The sequence below is a fragment of the Ipomoea triloba genome, chromosome 11 (assembly GCF_003576645.1).
Source record: "Ipomoea triloba cultivar NCNSP0323 chromosome 11, ASM357664v1".
Taxonomy (NCBI): domain Eukaryota; kingdom Viridiplantae; phylum Streptophyta; class Magnoliopsida; order Solanales; family Convolvulaceae; genus Ipomoea; species Ipomoea triloba.
Genome location: NC_044926.1, coordinates 13,482,505 through 13,490,525, shown reverse-complemented (window position 1 = coordinate 13,490,525; position 8,021 = coordinate 13,482,505).

Here is an 8,021-nt window from a genome sequence, read left to right as displayed (position 1 = left end):
TCTTACGAGAAATTAAACCTGAGTTTTTTTTTGCTTTCTTTTTTCATGGCAACTCCCACTGACACTTCCATCCTCCCACTAAATGCTCCCACCCATTTCCCTATCAAGCTTACCACCTCCAACTTTCTAGTTTGGAGAAGGCAGGTTGAGTCCACGCTTATCGGACTTGATCTTGCAAATTACGTCGATGGCACTGGCACCGTCCCGGCAAAATTTTCAGATGAAGCCCGCACTGTGATTAATCCTAGTTATATTGTCTGGTTTCGGCAAGATCAAATCATAATCAGTGCTCTTTTAGGGAGCTGCTCCGAAACTCTACAACCACTCATTTCTTCTGCAGCGACAGCTCGCGAAGCTTGGACGAGGTTAACCACGAGTTGTGCTGCCTCCTCCCGTGGTCGGATCGTTTCGCTCAAAGCCAAGCTGGCTAAAAATCCAAAAGGGTCCAGGTCCATTGAGAAATATATGTGTGTTATGCGTTCTATATCAGATGATTTGGCTCTTGCGTAGAGCCCGGTTCCTGAAGACGATCTTGTAGTTAACATCATCACCCAGTTAGGGGAAGAGTACAACCCGATTATTGCAGCTATCCGAGTGAGAGAAAATCCTATCTCATTTGGTGAACTCTCTAATGTTCTCACGGATTATGAGCGCATCTTAAAGGAGAATGACCAACTTCAGCAAACCACAATGGCCACTGCCAATGTTACACAAAAGAGGTCTCCTGCCAATGTATCTTCTTCTGGGCATTTCACTCGTAATCAGGGAGGTTTCTCCAATAATCGTAGAGGTCGAGGTGGCTATAATGGTTCTAATTTCCGTTCTAATAATGGTCCTACTTTGAATAATTCAGGATCTATGCGCTATTGCAAATTTTGTGATTATCCCGGACATGATACCCGCTTTTGCCAGAAATTGGCCAAATTTTTGAAGGAAAATAACATATCTGTACTCCTTCCTCTTTACAATCCTTTGAGGATTATTCTGGTCCTGACGAGATCATGCTAGGGGATGGTAACACTTTAAACATTTCACATACCGGTAATACCTTTCTTTCTACTCCAAGTTGCAAACTTTCTCTGGCTAATGTCCTCTGCGTCCCTAGTTTACAAAAAAATTTAGTCTCTATCTCTAAATTATGCAAATCTAATAGAGTTTCTGTTGAATTTTTTTATTCCTATTTTGTTGTGAAAGATCTCTCCACGGGAGCACATCTCATGCGAGGGGAGACCGTGCATGATGTCTACTGCTTCCCTTTATCGTGTCAACCGCAGGTTAATGTTACCAACATGGTTTCTGTGTCAGATTGGCATCATAAGCTGGGTCATCCTTCCAATAAAATCCTGATATCTATTCTACACTCCAATAAGTTGCCCTTTGATCCTAACTCTGCTTATAATCATTATTGTACCTCTTGCAATGTTAATAAAAGTCATAAGTTACCATTTTCGTTTAACTCAATGGTTAGTTCTAAACCTTTGGAGCTTCTTTACACAGACGTTTGGGGCACTACACATGTCTCAATTGATGGTTATAGCTATTATCTTCTCTTTGTGGATCATTTCACTAAGTATATATGGCTTTATCCGCTTAAGCGCAAATCAGAAGTTTATAGCGTTTTTCCACAATTTAAGCAGCTAGTTGAAAACTTTTTGGGTCAAAATATTATTTCTATCTTTTCTGATAATGGGGGGAGTACAAAAAGCTAGTACCCATGCTCAATAAATATGGCATTTCTCATTTTACTACTCCACCACACACTCCAAAGCATAATGGATCTGCCGAAAGGCGTCATAGGCATATTGTAGAAACTGGCATGTCTTTACTTCATTTTGCATCTTTACCTGTGTCATATTGGGTGCATGCTTTTCAAGCAACTGTTTATCTAATTAATCGATTACCTACGCATGTGCTTAATAATTTAACTCCGTACCAAAAATTATTTCAACGGTATCCCAATTACACTAAACTTCAACCTCTTGGTTGCGTTTGTTTTCCTCGTCCTTACATGCGTACTATATTAGATCCCAAATCCATTGCTTGTGTGTTTCTTGGGTACTCTTTGAGACAGTCTGCCTATAAATGCTTAGACCCTGTCACTGGTCCTATATATGTGTCCCGACATGTTCGTTTTGTTAGTCATGCTTTCCCATTTTCTACTCTCTCTACCAATGGTTTGACCCACACGAAATCTTCAACAGATACTTCTACTCCTCTTATCATTTTTAATGCTGCCCCGCTCCGCGTTCAAATACCTCCCGTCCCGCCACATTCTTTAGATGACACTGTGTCTGCCTCGTCTCAAGCATCTCCTATCCGTCAATCTTCTTCCTCATCTTTTACCAAGATTAGAAAAGATTCAAACCCTGATTATATTCTATATTGTCAAAATGCAGGCTTGTATTGGAGTCAATTATCATCCAATTGCCAACAGAAAAGGGAGCGGTTTCCTGCAGCTTTCTGCTAAAGATCCTGAAAGCCGCCAGCCGGAGAATGTAGCCTCAACGGAGTGATTGTGCGGCTTAACAAAGTGCTACTACACTCCTCTTTGTTGTACGTGAAGGAAGGCTGCTACACAAACGATTGGAAAAAGAAAGAAGGCAATCGGGAAGAAAGAAGATTGAAGGCGATGGGGAAAAGAAAAGAAAGAAGGAGGTGATGGAGAGAAAGAAGGATGAAGGCAATAGGAAAGCTAGTTCGAATAAATGACCTCGTGTAAAATTACATTGTTCACCTGCGTTATTACATCTCTCAATTTGGAAAATGTCTATTCACAATTCTCCAAAATTGTATAAGAGGGGGAAGACTGGAGATGAGATTAAAATTAGAAAAATAAATTTAGTAAACAAGTTCTCCGATTCTCAATTTTTCCAATTTGGTAACAGACCCCATATGAGTTGTTTACTTCATTTCTCTATTTTTTTCTTTTCTAGTTTTCCATTTCTCAAATTTTTCATTCTCCATTTCTACAACTTTTCATATTTCTCCAATTTTTTAATTTCATTTTACAAATTCAATTTTTAAATAAATATCAATAAATTATTACTAAATGTGTAAAGCTAACGAAAGTTAACATAAGTATATTACTAAATAAATTGTAATTATTCCAATTAATACATAGTTTGGTTACAAAACAAGAACATCAGTGATTACAATCCCCTCATATAGCATTTGTTATGTCTTCTCGAACTTCATGCATAACATGTTGTGACATATCTAATTCTATAAGTTCATTTCCACCACTAACTCCACTACTACTAGACATTTCCATGTCTTCCCTTTCATATTCGTTAATAATTGATTCATAGCATCATTCATCCATATAAAATTGTGCATTGCACAACAAGCAATATTAATTTGGATTTGTCTTCGCAACGGTTAACCATGAATGTATTTAAGAATTGGGAACCTCGCTTTTAGTAATCCAAAAATACCTCTCTATGACATTACGCAAGGACGAGCGTCAATAGTTGAACAGAGCTTGCTTATTTCGTATACGTCCTCATCTATGGAATTCATTTAAATGATAGCTCTCCCCATGATAAGGTGCCAAAAACCCATGAGTATTTTGATAGCTGGCATCGACAACATAGTAATTACCTATATAAATGTTATGTACACAATTAATAACCTATTTATACTAATTACCTATATAAATGTTAGAGTCATTTCCATTTTTGGTCCTACTGTTATTGGGGCATTGCCAATTTTAGTCCACTTCATTAATTTTTGCCACATTGCGGCCAGTCTTATTTAGTCCTTGCCACTTTTAGTCCACCATTAAAATTTTTGTCAACTTGCCGTCCAAAGTAGGGGTATTTTTTGTATTTTCATGTTTTGGTAATCTCCTTGACCCTTTGCAGTGGTTTTCCTTACACATTTTCATCCATTGAAGAGGTTCGACGAAAGCTATGTGAGCCACATTACAAAGCCATGGCTTTTACCGGACCTCTTCATTGGATGAAAATATGTAAGGAAAACCACTACAAAGGGTAAAGGAGATGATCAAAGCATGAAAAGATCAAAATACCCTTGTTTTGGACGGTTATTTGATGAAAATTTTAACGGTGGACTAAAAGTGGCAAGGACTAAATAAGACTGGCCGCAATGTAGCAAAAATTAATGAAGTGGACTAAAATTGGCAATGCCCTAATAACAATATGACCAAAAATGGAAATGACTCTAAATGTTATGTACATAATTAATAACCTATTTATACTTTTCAATAAAGGAATTTAGCCATTTCATTTAAAAAAAAAAAAAAAAAAACAATATCATACATTGGGAAGAACTAGGAAATCTATATTCAGGTTTTGAAATTGCATTAAAAAGATGAAAAAATCATTTGCACTTCCCTCCTATCCTGCGTGTATGTAAGTAAACATCATATTATGTGAACAAACGACCATGACATTTTGGGACAAAATTAAGCCCTTTCTACCAAAATACATCTTTTGTTTTCATGTTGGTGCCCAATCTGCCACATGTGTTCCATCATTAATGGCGACTATACATTTCTAGAATAAAGATTGTAATAATATTACAACAACTGACAACAACAACAACAACAACAATAATAATAATACCTCGAAATAAGGATACCTTTGTATTTCGTAAGATTTCTTGTTGAATAGGTCCTCAATTTTTTGGCCTAATCATATCATTCCCTAAGTGTACAAGCGCTCGTACTGTTATCTTCACACATTTATGTACAACTATAGTCGAATGACGAAACCTTTCAGCTACTATACGATGTGTGCATGCTTGGCATACAACATTAAGATGTACCTATAGCCAATTGTTCTGTTGCACTAACATTTCTTGTATCATGTAACACTCCCATGTTCTTCAACCTCTTACATAGAAGAAAGAATACATGTAGCTTCACCCTTAATTGTTCATAGCATCTTGTAAGGTCTCCAAATAATAATTTTCCCATGTATTACTTACATGTGTGTGTGTAGAGTTTCTACACAGCATCCTGTCTTAATTGATTTCATTCCAGGTAGAGGACTTAAAAACATGTGCATTAGGGTGTCGTTTTATCCTATCGTATAAAATATAAACAAAAAAGGAAACAATCAGGGTACTATCCTACCACTTTTCATTTTCGTCATGCGTATTCCATGAGTTACTCATCTACAATTTTCCTGAATTTTTCAAAAAATATTCATAAAAATCACGAATACGAAACAGTTTGAGGTTCTAATGCGGAACTTCAAATTGAGGTTCTACAATTAAAACTATAGAACATCAATTTGAGGTTCTACAATCAGAACCTCATAATGAGGTTCTTCTGGAACCTCAAAATGAGGTTCTAAAATCATAACCTCATTTCAAGGTTCTACAGTCAGAACCTTAAAAAGTGGTTTTGTGAGAGCCACTTCAATTTGAGGTTCTACAATCAGAACCTCAAAATGAAATTATACTAGAACATTCATCAATTATCAATTATTATAGTAAAAGAGAAATGAGATAATATTCATCAAAATAAGTAAAAATAGCTTTATTTAATTATTTGTGGACTTGGATAAGATCCTACCAAAAATTTTAGAGTGTCCGTGTTCAGTTGTCGAGATAAAAGGTTCACTGGAGAATGTAGGCTCATCGGAGTGAATGTGTGGTTTAACGGAGTGCTGCTACACTCCTACGTGATGGAAGGCTGCTACGCGAAGAATTGGAAGAAGAAAGAAGGTAATGGGGAAGAAAGAAGACTGAAGGCGACAGGGAAAAGAAAAACAAAGAGGCGGTGAGGAGAAAGAAGGTTGGAGGCAATAGGGAAAACATAAGAAAGAACGCTACTGCAATGACCTCATGTAAAATTTCATTGTTCACTCGCATTATTCCATCTCTCAATTCGGAAAATGTCTATTCTCAATTCTCTAAAATTGTATAAGAAGTGGAAGAATGGAGATGAGATTAAAATTAGAAAAATAAAATTATTAAACAAGTTCTCCATGTTAGAATAAAATATACAATCATAATATACTGTAAATGATTTAACCTGATAGCGGAACCCATAGGATCGAGCATCTCCAGCCATAGTTGTTGCATAGGTAGAAACTTTGGTTGAGAGTGATTGTCTACCACTTGTCTCCTAAAGAACTAGATGGTGTAGTTGTATGAACTGTATCAGGAGCAGTGGGAGGACCATGCATATATAGCCTACATGTCATCATTATAGGCTAAGTAACGATTTCCGTTACTTCTCTTTTAAACCACATCATAATGGCCGCCTATTACTTGCACCACCTAATAAGCTTTAACATATGGAAAATGTTACACTCCAATTCTTAATTTTTCCAATTTGGTAACAGACCCCATAGAGGTCGCTTACTTCAATTATCTGTTTTTTCCTTTTCTAGTTTTTCATTTCTACATTTCACCAATTTTTCATTCTCCATTTCTATAGTCTTTCATTTCTCCAATTTTTTAATTTCATTTTACAAATTCAATTTTTAAATAAAAAATCAATAAATTATTACTAAATGTTTAAAGCTATCGGAAGTTAATATAATTATATTACTAAATAAATTTTAATTATTCCAATTGATGCATAGTTTGGTTATAAATCAAGAACATCATTGATCACAATTCCCCTATATAGCATTTGTTATATCTTCTCGAACTTCATGCATAACATGTTGTGACGTATCTAATTCTATAGGTTCATTTCCACCACTAATTCCACTACTACTAGGCATTTCCATGTCTTCCATTCATATTCGGTAAATAATTGATTCATAGCATCATGCATCTGTAAAAAAAACATTGTGCATTGCACAACAAGCAATAAGAATTTGGATTTGTGTTCGTAACGGGTAACCATGAATGTATTTAAGAATTAGGAACCTTGCTTTTAGTAATCCAAAAACACCTCTCTATGACATTACGCAAAGATAAGCGTTGATAGTTGAATAAAGCTTCCTTATTTTGTATCCGTCCTCATTTACGAAATTTATTTAAATGATAGCTCTCCCCATGATAAGGTGCCAAAAACCCAATAATATTTCAATAACTAACATCGACAACATAGTAATTACCTATATAAATTTTAGGCACATAATTATTAACCTATTTATAATTTTCAACAAAGTAATTTATTCATTTCATTTTAAAAAACAAAAATATCATACCTTGGGAAGGAATAGGAAATCCATGATCAGGTTTTGAAATTGCATCTAAAAATATGCAAAAATTATTTGCACTTCCCTCCCATCCAGCGTGTACGTAAGTAAACATCATGTCATGTGAACATACGATCATGACATTTTGGGTTAACATTGAGTCATTTCTACCATGATACATCTTTTGTTTTGACGTTGGTGCCTAAGCTACCACATGTGTTCCATCAATGGCGCCTATAAATTTCTACAATAAAGATTGTAATATTATTACAACAACTAACAACAACAACAACAATAATAATAACAATACCTCGAAATAAGGATACCATTTCGTATTCCATAAGATTTCTTGTTGAATACGTCCTCAACTTTTGAGCCTAATGATATCAATCCCTAAGTGTGCAAGCGTTCGTACCATTATCTTCACACATTTATGTACAACTACAGTTGAATGATGAAACCATTCAATTACTATACGGTGTATGCATGCTTGACATAAAACACTAAGACCCATAGCAAATTGTTTAGTTGCACTAAAATTTCTTGTATCATGTAACACTTTCATGTTCTTCAACCTCTTACATAGAAGAAAGAATACATGTGGCTTCACCCTTAATTGTTCATAGCTGATGAGACCGGAATGCAACAAATAAATGATCCATTAAAAGTCTCGAGTGGCCCGGTAACAAGATCTAAGTCAAGGAAGATTCAAGAGGCTTTTAACACTTTTGTGCAAACAGATTGGAGTCCAACATCTTTTTGTGAAGAAGAAGATCAATCTGGAAAAATAATTCTATTCAATTGTCTTCACATAAAAACTTTTGAAGACAATTCAGACTTCAGTATCAGATCAAATTTCCCGGTGTGAAATTATTTGCAAGGTGTATTTTTTTT